Source organism: Pleurodeles waltl, chromosome 3_1 (genome assembly GCF_031143425.1).
Source record: "Pleurodeles waltl isolate 20211129_DDA chromosome 3_1, aPleWal1.hap1.20221129, whole genome shotgun sequence".
Classification (NCBI taxonomy): Eukaryota; Metazoa; Chordata; class Amphibia; order Caudata; family Salamandridae; genus Pleurodeles; species Pleurodeles waltl.
The window spans coordinates 222,223,699-222,247,982 of record NC_090440.1 but is presented as its reverse complement, the minus strand read 5'-3'; positions in this window follow the sequence as shown (position 1 = coordinate 222,247,982).

Below are 24,284 nucleotides of genomic sequence, written 5' to 3'. Positions count from 1 at the left end.
TTATGGCATTCTGTCTCCTCTTTGACCAATTAATACAATTTCCCCATACATCTTGGCACTGAAACCCTATAAGGCTCTTTCCACCCTCTTTTCAAATGGTTCATGACAGCTGGGATTGGAACCTTGAGAAGAAGCGGTTTATGAAACTGGCCAAACCAGTCAACACTAGTCAATACCAGTCAATACTAGTTACAGATTAGTCTTTGCTTCAATTTCCCAGGTTGTTGAACAATGCCAGGATGTGTAAGAACAAAGATAATGGCAAAGGAAAGGTAGTGATGGTGGGGAAAAACGTATCAGGAAAAGTTGATGAGGCTAGCACAGATAGGAGACTGTGTGTCAGCGAGTCAGGGAAGTCACCTGATCCTACAAGCAGGTCACATAGACCCAAAGCAGAGTTTACCATCAAGAACAAAGTGGTGGAGTTAATGGTAGATTCTGATTCATTGTATACCATCAAACCTAGGAAAATGATGTTACAAGAATGGCCATCTGTGAGGTTGTTACCAAAGACTATCAACCTGGGTGGATATCAAGGTGAGCAAATTGACATAATTGGTTACATGCACACAGACATAAGATTCAACAATGGGTATATTAAAGGCAAAGTGTGCGTAGGTGAAATCTGGACCCCCCATTTCAGAGTGGTATCATGCTGGCTGACGAAATCTTACTTGTGGGTTCACTGCATCCACATTAAAAGAGAGTCATTGACTTTGCCTGCTGAAAGTAGATAGTCGCCAAAATTTGTTGGGATATATAAACATGTGGCACGCAAGGTGAAAGGTTCTTCACTTTTATTGTCGCCACAAACTCTAATATGTGATGCCGTCTTTGCCAGTCAGCAGACAACTGCCGGTGGCAGGAGCTTCACAACAATCACCTTCTAATATAGAATCTTTACAGGCGGAATGCCTTTATGTCATGAGAGTACCATAAAGGCAAGAGCAGAATTACAGCACCTTTTTATACCCTTAGTTGTTTCAATTGATTTACATTTTCTAGTCAAGGATAAACACTACTAACACACTACAAGGATAAACTAAGTGGCAATGTTGTGAAGGGCTCATGAGTGAATTTTAAAACTTGACAGAAATAAGTAAACTTTTTATATTTTAAGAGCTGTAACCCTTCAATGAAAAAGAGCATTAGCATTAAAAGAATAAAATGCAAACATCCTATTGATGTAAAACACATATCTAGTATAGAGACTGGCAGTCAACTAAAGACAAAGTGGTTCTCCTATGGCTCTCAAAACTGCTTACACTACATAGGTAATATGTTCAAAGAGGGAAGGAGTGTCCATTCGTGTAAGATACACATGGAAGGGAACGAGGAAATCTAAGGGTGATACTCATGGGATATTATTATCATGGAGCTACAGGCCAGGGTTGAGAAAATGACAGACAGTGGCTGATATTTATGGGACAAACACAAATTCAGATATAGTTACCAATATACCCATACTATTTTCAAGATAAGCTACAGTGCATACAAGGCCCTCAGAACAACTAGTGAGGTTATGAAGATTTATTATGATACAGAGGTGAGGAAAGCATTAAAATGGGGGCAGACGTTTTGAGTCCACAACAAGATCAGTAAACTAACGGCTGTCAGGAAGTAGGATGTAGATACTACTTACCATTTACTGTGGCTTTTGTGCGGGAGAAGTGATACACAAAATTCCCTCTATCTAAATTTCTTTGAAAGAAAGGCTTGTGGTCATTACACCGTGTTGGTGCTGTCTGCATTGATGATGTGACCTTGTCGAGAACTTGCTACATGGTAGTATGGTGAGAATGAATTGTGATTCTCAGCAGGCAACAAACATTTGCATATTATGGCGAGGTGGCAGCGATCTTGGTGATATCCTCAATTAAGTCGATTAACACATCACGAGTGATGTAATGCGTGGAGTTCTAAGCAAGCGGTGAAAGTTATTGTTAGTTTACTAAACCATAACTGGTGAATTTCAGTGTTTTTTAGGTTTTGTTTTGTAACCATAACTACACTTTCACTGTGTTTTTTTCTGTGCATTTCAGAAGTTTTTTTTAAACATACATTGTGGTGTTATAAAAATGCTTAATCACAACTTCACTTTAACCTTTGCTTTTTCAGTGAATTTATGTGTTTTGGTCATATTCAATGTGGATTTGTTCTTTGTACCTTACTCTATGTTCAAATCTAACCATTGCTATGGGCACATTTCCAATAGTTGCAGACTGTGCAGAAAACGTTTGTACCCAGCTTAACCATTATAGGACATTGTGTGTTGACATATGAAGCAGGGTTTGACTGCGTATGTTTTATGGAAAGCCTCTGTGCCCTAGCAGTACCAAAGATTGGCAATCAAGACACTGCACTCAAACCTACACTGATAGCTAGTTTTGACTTTGTACTTCCTTCAACTGTACACAGTAAGGGACGATCACAAGGCCTCAAAGGTCAGGCCCTGAGCGCAAACATCAACAGGTAGTCTTTGACTATGTGCAGTAGAGGGTAGGGTACATGGTGTGACCTCTGGGTAATCTCTACATTCAATCCTTTATGGGTGTTTAACATGCACAGTGGTCAGCCTATTGTCTGCATTGGGGGGAGGAGGGAGGCCAATAGCTTAAAAGTTATATACTGCATTGGAGGAGTGCAGGGCTTGGAGTCTGTGCAGGCTCTGTGCCCTACATTCTGTGCCAATTCCATCCCCAATGTACCAAGCCTTCGGTCATGCACACTTCTGGTCTAGGAAGTTTGGTCTGTCCTTGGTGAATCAGGTGGGTGGTAGCTTAGCTGCATCCACCTTTGCTTGTGTGCAGCAGAGCACCTCTGGTCTAGGATGTTTGTCCTGGCCTTGGTCTACCAGGTGCATGGCAGTTTGGCCAGCCTGCAAAGAAAACAACATACTCAACACCTCCCAGTCTGGATTCTGCAAGAACCACAGCACTAAGACCGCCCTCATCGCCTGCACAGACGACACAAGGACCAGAGTTGACAAGGGCGAGACCGTCAACCTCATCCTCCTAGACTTCTCTGCAGCTTTTGACACTGTATGCCACCAAACCCTCCGCGCACGCCTTTTTGATGCCAGAATTCACCACAAGGCCCTTGACTGGCTCACCTCCTTCCTCTCCGAAAGAACCCAAAGTGTTCACCTTCCTCCTTTCTGATCTACAGCCACCAAAACATCTGTGGGGTCCCCCAAGGATCCTCCCTCAGTCCCACCCTCTTCAACATCTACATGGCTCCTGTCGCCAACATCCTCCGCCCCCACGTCATCACCATCATTTCATATGCCGACGACACCCAGCTCATCATCTCCATCACCAGGAACCCAGCCACCGCCAGGATTAACCTGCACGCCGGACTCCTCGACATCGCCAAATGGATGACAGCAAGCCACCTAAAAAAAAACTCAAACAAAACAGAGCTCATCATCTTTGGCCCCAACAAGAAAGCATGGAAAGACTCCTGGTGGCCCACCACCCTCGGACCACCCCCACCACCCACCACCCACGCACGCAACCTTGGCATCGTTCTGGACTCATCTCTCTCCATGACCCAGCAAATCAACGCCATATCATCCTCCTGCTTCAACACCCTTCGCATGCTACGCAAGGCTTTCAAATAGATTCCTTTAGAAACAAGAAGAACAGTCACCCAAGCCCTCATTAGCAGCAGACTGGACTATGGCAATGCCCTCATAGCAGGGACCACAGCCAAGCTTCAGAGAAACCTCCAGTGAATCCAGAACGCAGCCGCACGTCTCATCTTCAACCTCCCTCGCCACGAACACATATCCACCCACCTCAGATCCCTACACTGGTTGCCCATCAACAAAAGGATCATTTTCAAAGTCCTCGACCACGCTCACAAAGCCCCCCACAACACTGGACCGGCCTACCTCAACGAATGTGTAAACTTCCACATACCAACCCGACAGCTCCGCTCTGCCGACTTTGCCCTTGCTACAGTCCCCTGCAACCAACGCACCAACTCCGGTGACAGATCCTTCTCCCACCTCGCCGCCAAGACCTGGAACTCCCTCCCCACCAACCTACGCAAGACCCAGGACCTCCTAACCTTTAGAAATCACCTTAAAACATGTTTTTTTATGCAGTAACCAACACCCCTCTCCCAGCGCCTTGAGACCCTACCGGGTGAGTAGTGCGCTTAAGAAATTATTTGATTGATTGATTGATTGCCCTGGTGGGGGTATAAAGGGTGGATGGTAGCTTCATGGTAAGCATGGCCCATGATCAGCTGTGCCCAAACAGTCTGGGATGCTTGCCTTTGTGGGGGGTCTACTGCATACCTTGGTTTTGCATAGCCAGACCCTTCAGTCAGGGAAGCTTAGCATTGGTGTACCACGGTGGAGGAGAGTTTGCGGTTCCACCTTTTGGTGGTCTCGCAGCAGGGCCCTTTAGTCTGTGACACTTGCCATGGCGCTGGTGTTCCAGAGTGAGGAAGGATTTGACGGTTTTCACAAGTGAGCCCTTCAGCACATGAAGCCTGCACCGGAGTTAGATTTCCATGGTAAGGGAGACCTGGCCTATTGTTGGATTGAGGGGTAGGGGAGAGGTTGACATCTTTAGCTGTTTAACAGTGGGCCCCTTTTTTCTGTCAGGTTTTGCAGCCACACCCTTCAGTCTGTCATGCTTCCCCTGGCTTTGGTTCTCCTGAAATTGTCTCAGAGCTTGATTGGTCTGCCTTTAGCACTTTCACAGCTGGGCCATTCAGTCCTGCCCTAGTGTAAATGTTCTAGGGTTGGGGGGTTAGCTTGGCAGTTCTGCCTTTTTGAAGTTTCATAAGTGGGCCCTTCAGTCCATGAAGTTTGCCTGGCTTTGGTGTTCCAAAGGGCCTGTGAAGCTTACCCCGTTATTGGTGTCCTGGGGTAAGGGGAGAGCATGGCGATTCTGCCTGTTGGTGATTTTGCAGCCAGTTCCTTCAGGCAGTCCCAGGAGTTTGCCCAGGAGTGGATGCCCTGTGATTGCAGGAGGGCAAATGGCAGTTCTACCTGTTGGAGGTTTTAAAGCCAGGCCCTTCAGTCTGTCAAACTTGGCCTGGGGTTCGTGCTCTGGGGTGGAGCCACCTTGGTGGCTCGGCTTGTTGGCAGTTTTGCAGCAGGGACCTTCAGTCAGTCAATCTTGCCCTGCGGTGGTATATGTTTGAGAGCCAGCTTTGAGATTCCACCTTTTGGTGTTTTTGTATCTGGGCCCTCCGGTCTATCAAGCTTGCCCTAGCATTGGTGCTACATGACTGGGTGCCAACTTGGCAGTTCAGCCTTTTGGAATTTTGCAGCCAGGCACTTCAGTCCATCAGTTGCCTTGATGTTTAGGGGTGGTGGGGCCAGCTTTGCAGTTCAGCTTTTGGCAGAAGTTGTTGCCCGGATCTTCAGTCTGTCAGACGTGCCCAGGTATTGGTGCTCAAGGCTTTGGGGCCAGTTTGGTGGTTTCACAGCTACGCCTTTTAAGCCCATCAAGCTTCACCTGGCATTAATTCTCTGTGGTTGGGAAGATAGCTTGGTGGTACCGCCTCTTGGCAGTTTCGCAACCATGCCCTCAAGTCTGCCAGGCTTCTCCTGGCATTGGTTCTCTGTGGTTGGGAGGAAACATGGTAATTCAGCTGGTTGGCAGGTTCACACCCAGGGCCCTTCAATCTTCCAAGCTTACCCTAGCAGTGGAGCTCCAGGGTGGGGCCAGGTTGGCAGTTCAGCCTCCTGGCACTTTCAGAGCCAGGCCCTTCAGTCCGTGATGTTTGCCCTGGTGTTGGTATTATGTAGTTATGGGGAGCTTGATGGTTCCACCTCTTGCCAAATTTGCATTCGTTTTCTACAATCCATAAAGCTTTGTCTGGCATTGATGTTCTGGGTGAGGGGTAGCTTGGAGGATCTGCCTTTTGGAGGCTTCACAGACAGGCCCTTCTGTCCATAGGACGTTCCCTTGTGCAAGATTACCAGGGTGAGAACTTATTGGTATCAGCTTTCGAAATTTCACAGCTTAGTCCCTCCCATCCATAAAGCTTGCCCTGGCTTTTGTGTTCCATGGTGAGGGGGAGCTTGGCTGTTCTGCATTTTGGCAGCTTTGCAGCTGGGCCCTTTAGTACATGAACTTTTCCCTGATATTGGCTTACTAGGGTGGGGTGGTGAGAATTGACAGTACTGTCTTTTGGTGAATTTACAGCTAGTCCTTTCAGCCTGTACAGCTTGCACTGGCATTGGTGCTCTAGGGTGGCGGGAAGCTTGACCACCTTCTGAGCCAGGCCCTTCAGTTTAAGAAGCTCACTCTGGTGTGGGTGGATGGTAACCACTTTTGCCAGTGTGCAGCCAGACCCCTGTGGTCCAGGAAGCATGTCCTGGTGTGTGTGTGCTGTTTCAGGTTTGGAAGCTTGCCATGGTGTTGGATTGCCTTGTAGGTGGTAGCATGGCAGAACCGCCTTTGCCCACTAGCATCTGAGCCTTTGAATACAGGAAGCCTTTCCTGATGCAGATGTACCACGTGGGTAGTAACTTGGTGTCAGCTCCCTTTGACTGTGCGAAGAATGGTTTCGACCTGTTTAGGAATCTTGCTCTGGTGTGGGTGTACCGGGTGGGTGGTAACATAGCGGTAACCTGTAGGCAGCTAGGCTACTAAGTCTGTGATGCTTACTTTGGCATTATTGTACTAGGTGGGGGAAGCTTGCCGTTACCTTTACACCATTTCTGATTCTGCAGTACTAGTAGGGGCCTCTCTGGAATCCTAGGAGGATCAGCGAATCCACTGAAAAATTATACATTTTGTTTTATTTAATTACACGCAATGACCCTTTAGGACTGCCCCACATGACCTGAGTGGCAGGGTGTGTTCACCCTGCCCCCTTATATGCTCTTTGAATTATTTTCCAGGACTGAGGACCAACGGCCATACGTACAAACACTTTTTCCCATAGACACAGAATGGGTAAAAACCTTTGATACATCTGGCCCCAAGTCCCACAGACAACTGACTGATAAGATAAAAAAATCCTCTTTTCAATCTGCAGGTCTGAAATGGGCGACGGAAGAACAAGCTTCCTGTGCCCATAAGGGTTTTGATATTTTTCAAATTGTGGGAGCCCCGGATAGCCCCGATCAACTGTCAAAATGTCTCTATCTTATTTTTTCTAAATATAACCTCTTCAAGCCTTTCTTTAAACGCTGCTTTCTCGAGAACTACTGAACAAACATACACCAAAGCAACAAAATCACAATTCTTATGCGAAATTCTAACTTTGTGCCAAGTTTGGTGTAATATAGTCATTTTCTCCGTACCGGAGAGCAAAATTTCCTTTGGGAATTAAAAATAAGAAATTTCAATTTTACCCCGCCTTTTTCTTTGCCTCCACTTAAATGATCGACATGAAACTTCCATGAATGGACTAAACTAGATTAACTCTTATTTTGCAACGTATTGTGCAGATTCAGAAAATGGTGCCAAAGTTATTAAAAACCCAAAAAATGCCATTGCTGTTGAAACTTTGACCTAACTATAACTACGGTGGTACTATTGATGCTAATGTTATACAGCGCATTGGTCTTCAACAGTGGCATGGGCCACTTTAGGGGGGGGGGGGCGGTAGGTGTAAGGCACGAAAGGATGTCAAGGGTTAGTTCAAGACTGTGCTCTTGAGGAATACAAACAAGCAGTGCTGTGCTGTGATTTAGTGAAGGAAAACATGAAGAACAAGAGCCACTCTGTAATGAGCTGGGAACATATCTTGTGTATGTTGTGTCCTGGCAGGAATATATCACATCTTAAATTCTGTTAAAGGACTAGGGTGATAGATCTGTCAGTAGCATGTTAACTGTATTTTAATTTGTTTTTAAATAGTATAACTCGAAGGTTGAAATATTAAATATGTTTGTAGGTGCGAAGTGACTTATAAACTATGGAACCTTTTTTACAGTTATATTTATCCAATCGTGACCTAAATTTTGGGATTTGTAGTTTTGATTTAAGCATTCTAAGCATTGGTTAAAAACACAGATTGCAAAGTGATTTGGCTAAAAAATCAGAACCGTTTCAAGGTGGCAGGTATAACATGGCAGCAACTGCCAACTATATATAGAAATGAGAAAAATGAAAAGTCAATAGTGGACATCAATTGCTGTCAAACTTTCTGTAATGTATACTAAAGTCCCTCACGCGAATGTGTAAGAGAATATGGTTCTCATTTTGGGAGGGGATGCAATGAAATTATCTCACTCATGGAGTGTACTATTTGAAACAAACGTTTGAAGACCAACAATATCAGGGTACTCAATCTTTATGTGTTTAGTTTTCAGGAATTGCCCAGTTTCAAATCAAAGTATTGGGAGCTGGTTGCTCAGAGATATTGGTAAGGTATATCGATACACTATTGCAGTTAAGCTTAGACCCTTAAATGACCAAATACTTTAGATTTATTTTTAGGTATCCACTACATCCTGTAGTAACCTTGACAAACAGGAGGGAGGAGTGTGAGAGGTGGAGTCCTGCGTCTGTTTTTTCTTTTGTCCCAGACCCCATACGCCCCAATATGCCTTTTAGTCCTGTCTACGTGGTCACTGGCAAGGGTGGTGAGGGATACACAGGTGCATGGCTCCCTGTGGAGCCTTGAACACCAGGTTAGTGCATCTTCACAGTAACATAACGATTGGGGCAGGTAGAAACCTGAAATGGAACAATAAGATCACAATCCCCTTGCAAATGGTTAAGACATGTGTAAAGTGGGAATACAGCAAGTTTTTGAAACATTATGAATTACTCAATGCGAAAAAATTAGTAGAGGAATAAAAACACAAAATCGAGGAATACATCAGAGAAGGCCTGCTGAAAAGTCTTTCCTATGAAAACAGGAATGGGCTTGATGTACCGATTACGAAAGAAGAACGTTGCAAAGTTATTGGTGGTATAGCAATTGGCAAAGCAAACAACCAGAACCAACTTCTGAAAATGACTGAAAGAATGTTCTTCAGAAACATGTTTCGTGGCTTATTCAATCTTTTCCCAGCTCCATTAATATCCTCCTGAGGTGTTTGTTCCTTCTGCCACTACAAATCCTGAAATACTCTTCACTCATAAATGTGCTTAGGCAGTTTCATGTCTGCCACCTCTGTTAAAGCTATGTAACAATTGCTTAAGTTTAGAAAAATACTGATAAACACACGCCAAAGATGACAACAGTGATCATCTGCCTGTCACTTTTCAAAGTATGACTTTCTCCACTTCTCAAAAATATCAATGTTGTAACACGTGTACATTTTTTCCTTTTTCATCCACACCATGTCACTTACCTTCATTGATGGTAGGAGCTGTCTTCCATCAGAAGCAATAAAGTCAAATTCCTTGTCTTGGTTTCCAAGTCAATTCATATCATACCTTTCTCCTTATTTGGCTGAGACTTTCTGATGCCACTAATCCACTTGACCTCTTCCATCTGACTGCTCCCAGTTGGACAGAAAACACAATTGATTACAAGGACAACCCAGTAAGTCCACAGGACCTGGGTAACAATATATCAAACACAACACAACATCACGTGGGACTTATTTAAGTAGAGAAGCCTCATACAAAAGTTAGAGATTTCCCAGTAACACTTATGAATGTGAAAAATAGCTACTCAATTGGACTTAACTATGCTGCAAATACTGTATACACTGTTAAAGGAACATAAATGAAATGTACAAATCAATTTAACATAAACAATGGTGCACGTACTGCATATCTACAAAACCCGCTAATCAGGAATGCATTGTCATGGTGAGGACCTTCTCCCCTATTAGCAACTAAATTAAAAGTATTATTAAGAGACATTGGCCCCAGTTGAGTGATTTCTGAGTACAGGCCCCTCTATTTGCCTTCAATAGGACTAGAAATATCTTCCTGAGATAGTTGGCCACTACAGGTGTGGCAATTGTGCAGTATGCAACCTGACTGGAGACATCAAGGTCCAGATGCATCAAACATTTCTGCGATCGCCGTTTCCGATCACAAAAATGTGTTTTGGTACGTAACAAGTCCAGTTTGCGATTCGGTGATTTGTTACCGAATTGCAAATTGGATTTGCGACTACATACCGATTCTGTATTAGGAAGGGGCGTGTCAAGGGCGTCCCTTCCTAATACCAAATCACTGTGAATGCGGTCACAAAGCAATAGCAGTTAACACCTACTTCAAGTAGGTGGTAACCCATTCACAAAGGGGAAGGGATCCCCAGGGGACCCCTTCCCCTTTGTGAATGCATGCAAAAACGTTTTTTAAGAGCAAGCAGTGGTCCCACAGACCACTGCCTACTCTTAAAAAATGAAAATAAAAGTTTTCATTTTTCATTTTTAAACGCATCCCGTTTTCCTTAAAGGAAAACGGGCTGCATTTAAAAAAAAAAGATTGCTTTATTGAGAAGCAATCACAGACATGGTGGTCTGCTGTGCCCAGCAGGCCACCATCCCTGTGATTGAAGCCATTCGCAATGGCTTGCAAATTGCGACCTACCTCATGAATATTGATGAGGTAGGTCCATTTGCGAGCCCTTGTGAATCTCAGTATCAAACTCCTGGAGTTTCATACATTCCAATAGCAATTACTTAATTGCGATTCGCAAAAAATCGCAATTAGGTAATCGCTATTGGATAACATGATACATCTGGCCCCAAATGTCTGACCGTTAATAACAGGGTGTCCCACTTACACACATTCTCAAATTGTAATACATGAAATGTGATCAATGCAATTCAGTGTCCTTGTATGATATGATATATTGGCCAGACTACACAGATGGTAAAACATCAGATTATTCAACACAGAAGCAGGATAAGATGTAAGACTGAAGGTGCTCCATTGGTATGCCACTTCATCGAAGAAGGCCGTTCAGCTGATTATATCCACTGGCAAGTGGTGGAAGTGATCAAGTTGCCAAAGAAGGGTGGAGATATTGCAAACTTGCTCAACATCAGGGAATGCAAATGGATGGACATTCTAGACTGTACCAACAAGGGCCTGAATGACTTCAACGACATGCAGAGACTGTCACTTGTTCAATTCTAAATTTGCCCCTGGTAATCCATATTACCTTGCCATTCCTGGACATTAGAAGGGTTGCTTGGATTTGTTTTCCATTGATCTTATCTGGGTGATTTGGGTGTACTTACATGTTTGTTCATTACCCCTTGCACGACCTCCTTGTATATTGGCTGTTTCATGAAAAGTACCTCAACACACTTTTTGAGTCATGTTATGGGCGTAGCACCACTTATGGCCCACATGGTGGTGTATCTTGTAAGGGTTTTGTTGCCTAGTGTGTACTTTGCAGGCATTTAGACTTAATTCCTTTGGGTCATTCGGTGCATATTTTCACTGATTCTTGTTTGTATGCACATTAAGCTATTTACTATATATCTGAATCCCAAAACGGTGAATGCACTAGAACAAATAAGATGGGAGTGTCTGCTGCACCATCTTGTTTAGGCAGACGGGTGGTGCACTCTTTTGAGAGGATTATTTCCTTCTAGCAGTAAGCTTTCTATCCCAACCCACCTGCTTCAAGCTTGTGCATCCTCTGTTTGGTTTTGAGTAACACGTAGTTTTGCACCGTTACAGTAATGAAAGAGATGGTAATCTTTCCTGCCCAATATTTTTGTTTTTGCTGCAGCTGCACTCGATCTTTCCTGGGTTTGTTAACATGGCGTGATATGGCTCCTGGAGGAATCTGCCTATCTATGCAGTGTGCCAAATGGAGGGGTACTGTAGTGTGGTTAGTTTTACGTATCCTTTGCGCATTAGCTTCAGGCTTTAGGCCTTTGTGCACTTTGCCCTGGATGTATTTTATTCATTTGCTTGCAGCTTAGAGCCTCTGTGCACTTTGCTCTAAATGCTTTTTATTAGGCTTCGTACTGTTATTTTTCAAATAGCCAGTTCTACGTTCTTGTTTTTTATTCATATCACACTGTTTAGCCTACTTCAGCACTGGAGTTCTCCATAACACATTCCTGTTCACTCTGTGCTTCAGTCAAGGATACAGTCTGGTACATTGCCGATAGACGTGGTAGGAGTTTAGTCTTTGGCATTCCTGCGTAGGGACATTTTGTGATCACGCTGACATGTTAGTTATAAAATCACTTCCTTGTCCCAATACACGCAAGAGGGAGATTCCGACCAGGGGACCACAACTAGACGCTGACTCCCTTGTTGCAGATGCTGAACCAAGATCACAGGCCTTTGCTCAGGTATGAGGGCTGAAGTCTCCCCAGGGATTCAGAAAGGCAAGTTAGAAGCTTAACATGCTGTGCTCGAAATAGACCAAGCAGAGAGAGAGAGAGTAGAAACTATTAGACACCATGATAGCTTTGTTCTTATGTTTTACTCTCCTGGTGACTATTTCAATCCTACTGTGTTGTATGGTTCTGGTTTTTGCGGCTCACGCCTTATTATCTAAAATGCAGTTGTTTTATTAAAACATTATATAAAACTTATACTGCCTTTGTCATTTGTATATGAGATCGTATTGTAAATGAGAGAGTTGGTTTGGATCTGAGTGACCACGACTTCCCTGAGAAGTTCCAAAGATGTCATGCGCTCGGCTGCCCAATCATCTCTTCCCCTTGGGAGAAATGAGGCACTGCTAGTTAGCCGGAGCAAAAAACGGATTTAGGGTGACAGAGTTCCTTACACGTGGGTCCGACTCAGTCCCCCACACCGTGATAGATCCTGCTGCCTAGAAATCCAGTAGTCTCATTTAGGATAATGAGAGCCCACGCGACAGTACAATTATACAGATAGTAGAGGTGACCCTTATTGGTTTACAGCTCTGTTTTGTGGTAGTGTGGGCAAGCAGTTAGACTTCTCAGCGGGTAGTGCTAAGCATTTGTGGAATACACAGTCAATAAATGAGATGTGCACTCAAGAAGGCACTTCAGACCAATTGTTTAGAAAAAGAGTTACTTTGTTTATACCAGAATACTTTCACAACAATAAGCACTATTGCAATTTTGTATGAAATCACAGGTAAATAACAAGGTTTACTTGAAAGCACTTTTACACTGTAACGTTCCAATGGTACTTTTACTGCATAGGGGTCCTTGCAATTAGTTCATGGGGTCCCCTGACCAGAGTAAGGTGCTATGGGAGAAAAGTCACAAGCAAGACCAGTGATTCAGTGTTACCTGCCCTGGGGAGTCTGGATGCAGTGGTGCTGGTCGAGGCGGGTTTGCTGCAGACTGCACAGTTGGCGACAAGGGGGGCAATTTGGAAAAGAGTGCAAAGGAAGGGGGCAGGACTCGATCAGCGGGTGTCCCGAGAGCAAGGGGACACTGGTAGAAGTTGTGGACCTGGGCCGGGTCGCTTGGGTGCTGAGGGTCTTTAGCAGAGGTGCTCCTGTGTCAAGACCACACAGTGACCTGCAGAGGGAGACACAAAACAAAGCAGCTGGACAACTTGGAAGGATGTCCTCTGCAGTGCTGACATCCCTTGCCAGCAGATCTTCGGGAATACTGTTGGAGTCCAGGATGGGCCTCAACATGCCTTGTTTGTTGCAAGGGGTCCCGTACCCTGGGTATTGGTGCTGCTTGGCTCTAGTTAATCAGGTGATTCCTCACTTGAAGGAAAGACTGGACTGGCTTCTTGGAGCACGGTGACCTCCTCCTGGACTACTGCTGTGTTGTTGGACCCGGTGGTCAGCAAATCGGTGATCCGGACATTGCGGTTGGTGCCTGCAGGAAGCAGGGAAGTGGCTTCTCCGCTCTGAGGGAGATTCTGACTGGCTAGCAAGGTACTGGAGAACCTCTGAGGCTTTTGGAGTCCCCAAAGCTGCAGGACAAGTCGTGATGTTGTGGTTGTCGAGACAGGAGCAGGTAGGCAAGCGTGTTTTGTTCCAAAAGTCCACCAATTTTCCTCAGTTCTCACTTTTGGCTCTTCTGTGTCCCCTTCTTTGTGCTATACACATCTGTTCTTCTGGTGATAGGGAGCCACCTAAATTCTCAATTTAACGGCGTTTTAAGGGAGTGTAGGATAGTAGCCCTGAGGTGACTACACCCCCTATATGACCACTTCCTGTGGGAAATGGGCATAACCCTATTCCAGAATACCTAGTTCCACCAAAAACAAGATGGTGGCACCCTTCCTCGAGTGTCCACTTCGGGTAGCCCATCATAGGGGTGCTAGCCCAAATGTGGTACATGCCTACTGACTAATTAATTATCCTGCATGTCCTAGTGCCAAGTGGGCCTCCGAGGAGGGAGATGGCTACATCCAGGTCTGGAGAAGCTGTGTACTGCATACCAAAGGCAGAAGGCTTTTGATGTATGCAGATTTACTAGCCACTAACACCTTCCTCCAGAGCAAGCTTTGTTTTTGGCCTCTGGGAGCGTGGGCTCTCACCTCCAGGGGGGTCAGAAACCTATCTGTGGTGGTAGGCTGGCCGAGACCAGTCAGCCAACACATTAAGAGACTGGTAGGGTTCAGGGAGCACCTCTAAGGTGCCCTCTAGGTGCATGTCATAATAAATCTGAGGCAAGCATCAGTCTCGATTTATTAAGATGAGTTTTTTGATGCAAAACACCATAGGTTTCAGTGAAACCATTATGTAGCTGAGGGTGTCCAGTACACAGCTTAAGATGGTTTCACTGCTCACTTGCAATACTTAGCAGTGGGGCTGAACATTAGAGGGGATATCTGCTCATGCTATGTCCTCACTTCATATAAAATGCACCCTACATTAGGGCTCTAAGGCCTGCTGTAGGGGTGACTTACCAATATTTGGATTCAGTGATTGGGCCATGGCACACTGTGTGTGTGCCATGTTGTGTTTTTGCCTGGCTTGCTCCAGGACATGCAAACTGTGATGGCAGCTGCGCGCATCTTGTTTAGGAGGGTCACTGAGGGAGGCACAATACGTGCTGCAGCCCTTTGGGATCCTCTCCACCACCCAGGCCCTTGGTACCAGGGGTACCCTCTACTAGAGACATACAGAGGTAGAGGAGTGTGTGCTAATTGTACATAATGCTTCCTGTTTTTATAGAAAGAGCATTGGCATTGGGGATCTGTTTATCAGGGACCCAGTGCACCTCAGTCGTAAATCCTCAGTACCAGTGATCAAAAAGTGGGGCTGACCATGTCAAAAGGAGGACTTTCCTACAGCCCCTATGACTATTGTAAGCAAGATCATGTTGGCAATATATGTTTTTCACTGGTTATATTTCTTGATTAGCATGACATGTTCGGTTGCTGCCTATACATGGGTCTCAGAGACAGCTCCTGTCTAGTTTTTCAGGTTTCAGTGTTTCACAGAGGGCTTCATTCGCTAGAATGAGACTATAATGTGTATACTTTTGCAAGGCACTTCATGGCCACTTTATGGCGATGGGCTACGGCCATTTCTTCTTTACTTGCATGCCATTCGTGATTGGTTCCATTCTCACTCAATTCTTAGGATATGTGCCCACTGGAGTGTTTATCTGACAATCACTCTTAGATTTGGGGACATGTGTTGAGTCTAAGTTGATTCACATTCCATTTGGGCAATGGTATGGCCCATCCCATTTTTTGTTTTTCTTGACCTGTTTTAGGTAATGAATATTGATGCTAGGATTTCCTAGGTGAGTGTATATCTCTGTTTTGCCACCCAGAGGATTTGATTTGATGATTGTGCTGTGACCAGGTTCTTTTCCTTTTGCTCACATAGGTGTGGTAGTCAGAGGACATCTTCCTGAGGAGAACGCCCTTGAATAGATTGGGATTGAAACATCAGCAATGTCCTCAATTGGTTGCTGCCTGTAAGGGAGATACAAGGGTGGCTTGACAGTATCTTTTGTTTGAACTTGGAGATTCATACAACCATTGGGAACTCACAATTGATTTTGGTCCAGCCTTTTCATTTATGCATTTTTGGTTGTAAATCATTTCAAGCTGTTTATTAATCCAAAAACCTTTTGTTTTTTTACAGTGGACATGCAGTACATGCAGCATTGTTTATGTTAAATTGAGTTGTACATTTCATTTAAGTTCCTTTAACAGTGTCTACAGTATTTGAAGCATTGTTAAGTCCAATTGAGTTGCTATTTTCTATATTCATAAGTACTGTTGGGAATCCTCTAACTTTTGAATAAGGCTTCTCTAGTCCATTGAGTCCCACTTGATGCTGTGTTGTGTTTGATATGCTCCCAGTTGAAGCCTGGAGAGTGGCCTCTTGCACAGCGCTCATGTACTGGTTATGTGATGTCTCCCTCACCTTTGAGGCATGTGCTAGGGTAGTGAAGATACACTAGTTGGTGTGGTGGATTTCATTGCCAGGTAAGGAATTCCTTTGGGGAGTTATCTGCAATGGCCCTGAGCAGGATTAGCAGAGTTTATTAAGCAAAAGAGCCAGGGTGGGGCGGGCTCTTTGGTGAATTTGACAGTGACCTCTGCTGGCCAACTGCTCTTGTTGTTTATCATGAAGGGGGCTGGCCTAAGGGGGAAATCCAGCAGCTTCCCTCCACTTTAAGGATGCATGAATAAACTTAGGTATATCCACGGAAGCAATGTCAGATCTATGAGCGTGCCCACTGCCCACATGGAAGAAGGAATTTGGAGCCTGTTTAATGTGCCCCCGCTGGAACAGTCGGCAAGTCTATGTGGTGTGGTGGTGTTTTTTATTTGTGGCTTACCTGCTGCTACCTGGGCCGGGCTCATACTGCCTGTGATCTGTCTCTGGTATGGAATTCCTGAAGGCCTGAGTTTCCTCAGTGACCATCGACCGAAGAAGTAAGTTCCTGAGAATAGATGTTAACTTATTAAATAACAGCAGGCTAGTAGTGGGACAGGTGTTGAGAGATGGGTTTTGGGCAGTGCTGAAAAGTAGGGGGATTGTACCTGATCCCGATTCCAGCAGCTGTTTCTGGGCCGGTTCTGGGGTCCAGATGACCAAAGGAAATAAGCTGAATTTGTGCTGGTATCGTTTTCTGACAATGGGACATAATTCAGCAGCGCCCACCTGTTGTCTGCATTCAGTTCGCTTCAGTAATCTGGAGACAAGGAGGGCACTTTCTTATTTTCCCTTCCACCACGGCACACAAATAAGACTGATTTAAAAGGCCGTCAGACTTTTTTTTTGATCAAGTATCATCCTTGCTGGGAGCCATCTGGAGCCTATTCCTCTTGCCAATATAATGGAAAGGAGACAAAAGCACACAGATTCTCACCTCAAAAGTACTTAAGGGAAACAATGATTTGGATGCAGATTTTTTACTTGGTTCAACCCTCCCTGTGTAAGAGATGTGCATGCACTGTAAGACTGCTAGATGTATCTGTGTTCAGAGTAAATACACTAATAATAATTTAAATGACACCTCCTAATGTATATTTGATTAAGTTCTTTTATAGCACTACGCATCCCAGTGTAGGGTGTCAGAGCACCTTACATCAAACACAGTGACACAATAAATCATACAAGTGAGTAAATCAATGTACAGGAAATGCTGCTTAAGACAATGAGCTTTATAAGGTATGGGAATAACATATTGTTCATGTTTGTGATATAAAACATAACACAGTGATTGGGGCTGTCCATACTAACAAGTCTTTATTAATTCTCAGATGAGCCATTCTTTGCGATTGTAGAATAACAAAAGATTGAGAAAATATGCAATAGGGATCTAAACTCATGACTTACTGTTTGCATGCAGCTCCTTGATTCAAGTAAGTAGATCGCTGTGCTATATTACAAAGATTGCACCTTATTGTCTGGAAGCAACAAAGTGATCTCAGTGTCAAAAGCAATAGCCCACTTACCTATCTACATAAAATACAAATCTGTGACCTGCATTTTACACAATGTGCTTTACAGCAGGCATTTCAACCCTGTTCTACTTTATAAGTCAAAATTGATTGGACAAAACACAAAACTCTCCCAGGACTGCACTAACCATCAGTTATCTTCCCACTAATATAATCCCCTCAAAAAGCTGGCCACACAGAGATCGCTGCAACAGTTGGCTTAACGCTGTAGAATATTTAAAAATGCAGCTTCCTTGTGACCAATTAAGTAAGCTAGTGCAGATTTACTGTCACATTTGTCCTTGCTGGCAATTTTTTTATTTGCAGCATATTTAAACATAAAATGAATGTATAAGTTGACTGTCTGACTCTATTTTTTAAGTTCCTTCCCTGGAATCTTTACCCCTTTTCCTTCTGCCACACCATAATGCCCGAATTTATGGGTTCCCAGAGTAATTTTCTGACATTTCCCGCACTGGTGTTGGGATAAGCACCGTTTAAACTGAGAGACTTCTTAACCCGTTTGTTTAGAAGCCTAATACATTAAATGGAACTGTAGCCAAGAGGCATTAAAGGCTCTTAGCCATTGATTTATCCAGTCAGGCTAAAGGGAAGGAGGACCAAACAGACTGTCCTCAGAAGGGGCCCTTCTTAGGACAGTCTGCCTGGTCCTCCTTCCCTTTAGCCTGATTGCATGCACAATCCTGCTGGGACGAGCCCTCCTGTCCAAATACTGCCTTCACCCAAATGCCCTCCCTCTACCATTATGAATGTGTGGCCACATACATATGCTTCTTTGTCAGCTCCAGTCGCTGACCTCGAGCCAACAAATTAACAGGGAGAGTCAAGCTCTACTACTTGGCTTGTAAATGTGTATTTCTTTAACACGTGGATGCTTGTGACCTTTGTACATCGGCGGATTTAGGGTGTCCATTCCACACACTGAATTGGTATGGTATGTATTACTGTTTTGCGACCAAATATCGGTTGCAAAACAGTAATACTTTACCACCAATTTAAAACTGTTGGTGACCCATTCGCAAAGGGGAAGGGGTCTCCAAGGAGCCCCTTCCCCTTTGTGAATATAAATAATAATTTTTTTAGAGCAGGCAGTGGTCCCACGGACCACTGTTTACTCTTAAAAAATGAAATGGTAAAGTTTCATATTTTGATTTTGAAACGCATCCCTTTTAAGGAAAACAGGCAGCATTTAAAAAAAAGATTGCTTTATTAAAAAGGAATCACAGACATGGTGGTCTGCTGAGCCCAGCAGGCCGCCATCCCTGTGATGAATGCAATTCCTAAGGGGTCGCAATTTACAACCTACCTCATTATTATGTATGAGGTAGGTCTATTTGCGACTCATTAGGAATCACTAATGAAACTCAAAGGAGTTTCATACATTAAGTATACAGATTCCCTAATCCGATTCGGAGAGAATCACAATTAGGAAATTGCTATTCCTAATGTTAGTACATCTGGCCCATACATCATTAGAAAGCTCAAGGGGGTATAGCATGTTCCGTTTTAGCAGACTGCATTGGGGGTGAAGGATACACAGCTTACCCAATCTGTAAGGAGGTGGAAAGAACTTGGATCACAGAAAAGTCAGGCTTATGATGGAATACAGTTTTCATTTGAGAGAGACCAATAAGCGACATCTGGCGAGTGATTTAGGAGTGGATCAAAGATGGGGGAGATTCAGCGCTTTTGAGGAAGTGAAGAGGTATCTCTTGAACAACAGGAATCTTTTGGGAGATTAACCAACATAAACATACCTAACCCAACCTGATACCTTCCCCTGAGCAATCATTTAATCATACTAAACGGATACTATGTGCTTGTTGCTATTCACCCATTATCTGATGCCCATCTGAAATATCTCAACTCAATCTGTATAATGTAAAACATCATACTGCAGTAACTAACTTCTTGTATAATTTAGGTTTCAACTGCTACTCATTTCTAACTGCATGTGTATTAAATGGCTTAAATAAATTAAGAATTTACTTAATGTGTTTTTTTTAAATCTATTTCACCTGGCAGAATTCTTGTTCAAAAAGAAAATATCTGTGCCAAGTGCCACCTCGTTGTGGAAGTTAGAAGTGTACCTTGTACCATCACATCTGGACCTTCACCCACTGCAACGTTCAGCAGAGTCATGGTGCCTCTCAGAGCACACAACTCAAACTGAGTTCCAGCATTGCTTTACTTGCGTCTAATATTGCTGGCAGTGTCCACGCTTCACAACGAGAAAAACCCGAGCCTTATTTCTCGTGTCCTTGGCGTTAACGTTAACGGTGATAAAGCTGTCAGGATCTCGTTTCAATGGCTGACAGTTTGAAGAAACCAGCTCTGCTATAATTAAGCGGCGACAAAAGTGGGATGCTGCTGCCTTCTATCTCCCTCCTTTCAACCCCTCCCGATTGAGAGCAGAGTGCATCCATATATCTGTCAAGTTCACTGTGTTATGTTTAAAAAGAAATCAACACGAACAACTGGCAAAAATTGCAAATTACTCCTTTCAACATGCGAGGCCGATATACAGCTCGATAGAGAAACGGGCGCATTTGGCTCACATTTACTCCAAATTGCTCAGGATATTGTGCAATCGATAGGTGTTTAGTGCCGGGCATGTGGGCCTTTAAAATGGTACGAAAATTGATACGATCTTATGTGTCAAGCAGGCATCCCTGCATAACTCTCATAAATACGTCCAAAGTCAATTCCGTGATTGTCATTACACGTCAAGATCACTTGTGAGCCTTATGTAGAATTAGTTTCTATGGAGATTAATCACAAAAGTATTTGGCCGATAATTTCTCATGTATGCCTGGCGAGAATTCAGAAAGGGTTTCATATGGTGGAGGGGGGAGGGGCAGGGAGGAGAAGGGGCGTCTAGAGAGGTGCATTCAATACTCACAACAATCAGTGGAGTGTGAAGTGGAAGGAACAAGGTGTGGAAAGTGGGAAGAGTAAGGCGTGGGGTGGAGCAATGTGTGATTTGCCTTGGAAGTTTTGGAATACCCTGTTGTGTCAATAAAGCAGCACACGAAGTAAAGATGAATACAACTTTATTGTCTGGAGCCTTAAGTACATGCATGTCCACACCCGGTCAGTGTCAGCCCTAGTCTGCTGATGTTCTATGTTCCACAAAGAAGATTCAGCTTACATAGCCACAGCAGAACCCACTCATGAAAACGTAACACATTTCCTTCCTTTTAGTAAGCAAAACAACAAAATAAAAAATAAAAATAAAAAAGTACAAGTATCTATGCATATAAAACTGTACCGTTTATTCTATACTGTGAATACCTTTGTGTCATATGAACCATCACTCTATATGGGTACTACTTTACTTTAAGAAAAACTAAAATTGTCATGGCATGCAAATAAATAATCATTCTTTACCAAGGAATTTTGTTCCCCCCACAATGTCTTTAAGCCACTTGGGAGGTTTCCTTACTATCACTCTAACCGTCACTTCTGCACTTGCACCCACACTCAACTCACTTATTCTAACATTTTGATCAATTCCCTTGACACTCACCACCCCATCTTTATACTCTGAATTACTGGAGTCTATTCCACCCTCATCGTTTTCATTAAAATATCCTTCACTACTAACAGTATCATCATCCAAAGACTGAAAATCATTTTTGTGGAACAATTGTCATTTTCCTTAGCTCCCTTGCCCACGTTTGAAATTCCATACTTTTCCACTGATTACTCTGAGTGCACTGCTTAATACTTCTATTACTTCCTCTTGTTAAAAAAACTGACTTTGTCCCTTTATTACATTACCAGGTTTTTTAACGCAAGCCCAATTTCAAACAACAATTTTGACTGGCTTTACCCCATGTTGCCCATCTTAACGTTTTTTAATTTCTGAATGTTTTTCCTTTATCCTGTTTTAGACTGACTCAAAGGATCACTGTTCAACCCTTGATTGATGTAACCAACTCGGATTGTACTTAGACCTAGGTTTACACCCTCTCATGATTACAAATGGCAACAACCCTGTGACATTGTTTCTTATTTCACTATCAACCCATGCTGTGTTTGTGCACTTGCACCTCCCAATCTATTCCCTGAGCCATAGCGGATTGAATAACTCCTTTTAACACCTGGTTAAATCTCTCAACCATACCATTGTAACTTGGATTGTAAAGGGATGTGGGATGTGGTTTTATGTTCCACATTAATCCTTTTAAGGTAATCCTTCAATGCATTGGATATAAACTGAACTCCGTTGTCACTTAACACAGCTTAGGTATTCCACTGGATACAAAAACCCTATCCAAAAATTCTAACACACATCTTGTGTCAGCTTGTGTCAGCTCTTTCAACTAACTCAACAAAACAAATCTATCAAAACAATGATATACTTCTGCTCTTCACCTACTGGCCCTACACAATCTGTTGCTACTGCTTTGTTTTGAAAGAAAATGTTCACTCATTGGTGGTCTTACGGGTTTGTAATGTTTTATCTGCCTATGAACACACAGGACACTCCCTCACAAATCTTTCAACCTCTGCATTCACATTTGGCCACCAGAATAAGTTTACTACACCTTTTGTCCTCACAATGCCAAAATTGCCTTTTTAGCACAACTCCATGACACTCGTTGCCATTTTGTTGTGTCAATAATGCTGCACACAAATAAAGATGAATACAAGTCTATTGTCTGGAGCCTTAAGTACATGCATGTCCACCCCGTCCAGTGTCTGCCATTGTCTGCTATGTTCCACATATAACATACAGCTTACATAGCAATAGCAGAACTCACTCATGAAAACATAACACACCCATGAATGCATGTTTGTGGTCATTCGCAAATTCAGATTCAATCCTTACCACCTTGAAAATGGTTGAAGGTATATTCCCACCAACACCTGGAGTAATTTCCCTTGCAGGATTGGAAGAGGAAAGACCCCCGAGTATGGGTCGCAAGCAGTTGTGCAGCCCCATCATCCCCCAGTCGGGGGCTGCGCAAGACTGAAATAGCCCTGGCACCTTATTCTCCTTCCCCATGGTGACTCAACTTACACCGAGGAAGTAATGCCCCATGATTCGTAGCCACCATTCACCTATCCACGTGAACAGACCTGATTGGAATAGGGAGAACTCCAAGGGGTACATGGACTCACACATTGGCTGGCAACCTGCCAGGAGCCATAGTCCAAGAATGGTGAAACTCAAACCTGGAAAACTGCTCTCTACCATGCCAAAGAGATTGTGGAACTACTACTGTTGCTAACAACAACAGGTGGTGCACTGAGCCAACTAGAATCCACCATTTAGAAGCATTCAGGGCAACTGGAACACATACTGCAAGCTGTCATAGACACTAAGGCCTCATTATAGTCCAAGATAGATGCAGTCACCATAGAGTCACATTTACTTCAGACAGATCACAAGAAACTAGTGGAGTGTTTGATGAAACTGAGTCAACCTTCACTATGATGTGGCCTACATTGTGAGCATATTGCTGTGTCTCGAATGGCGGGCCGCTTGGACACAACAATATTCACCTGTTGGGCATACCTGAATGGGCCAAACATGGAACTGGTTGACAGAAACGGCCCTCGAGGAGCGCCTCCCTAACTTCTTGATCGAAAGGGCACATAGAATCCCAGGATGTCCATTGCCACCGTGGGCAAACTCTCGCCTGGTTAACGCCAGACTGCTAAACTATAGAGACTGGGGCCTCATCTTCCAGCTCTTCAGAACCGAAGGCACATGAACTTGTGAAGGTGCCACCATCATGTTCTACCCACATTACACAGTGGTGATACATCAGCAACGCAACTCCTGTATGGCAGTGAAGAGACAGCTGGGCCTACTGGGCCTGAAACATGCTCTCCTTTTCCTGGTTAAATGGAGGGTGGTGGAGAAGGAAACATCCCACTTCTTCCAATCCCCTGATGAGGCATTGAAATGGCTACAAATGAAACGAGTACTACTTCTCACAGAGGATGAACAGCCGACACAAGGATGGGAACATCAACTCTAAAGGAAGAGGAGAACTTGACAACCCAGGAGCTGCTTCACCATGAAGCAAGCAGTTATTGAACATGCATAGATAGTGGCAGAGGTACTACGTCACATTCGAAAACCCCATGACATCCATAACTCAGACCATGAAGCAGAAACAGACAAGGAAACTAACTCATCTAAGAAATCACACGCAGTTGACCAGCGCTGACTCCCAGGGTGGCAGATGACATAGCATGAACCACAGACAGAGGCACTCAAAACCTAGATAACACTCTTGGAGATCCACAACCACACATACTATGAGGCAACAATGATCTGGGTGTCGTGGAAGCCTCACAGAGTCCTTAAAGTATGGAATGGAGGAACAAGAACAAGACGCCCCCCCTTTTTGAACTGAAAGAGGCAGACTTTCTCCTAGAGGTTAAATTTTGCATGTGTTTATTGTATTTATTTGACATGGGACACGATACACCACATGCCGAGGGCGTGGTAGTTGGGGAGTGCGTTAATTATGTTTATTATGTTCACAATGCAACATACCCTTTGTC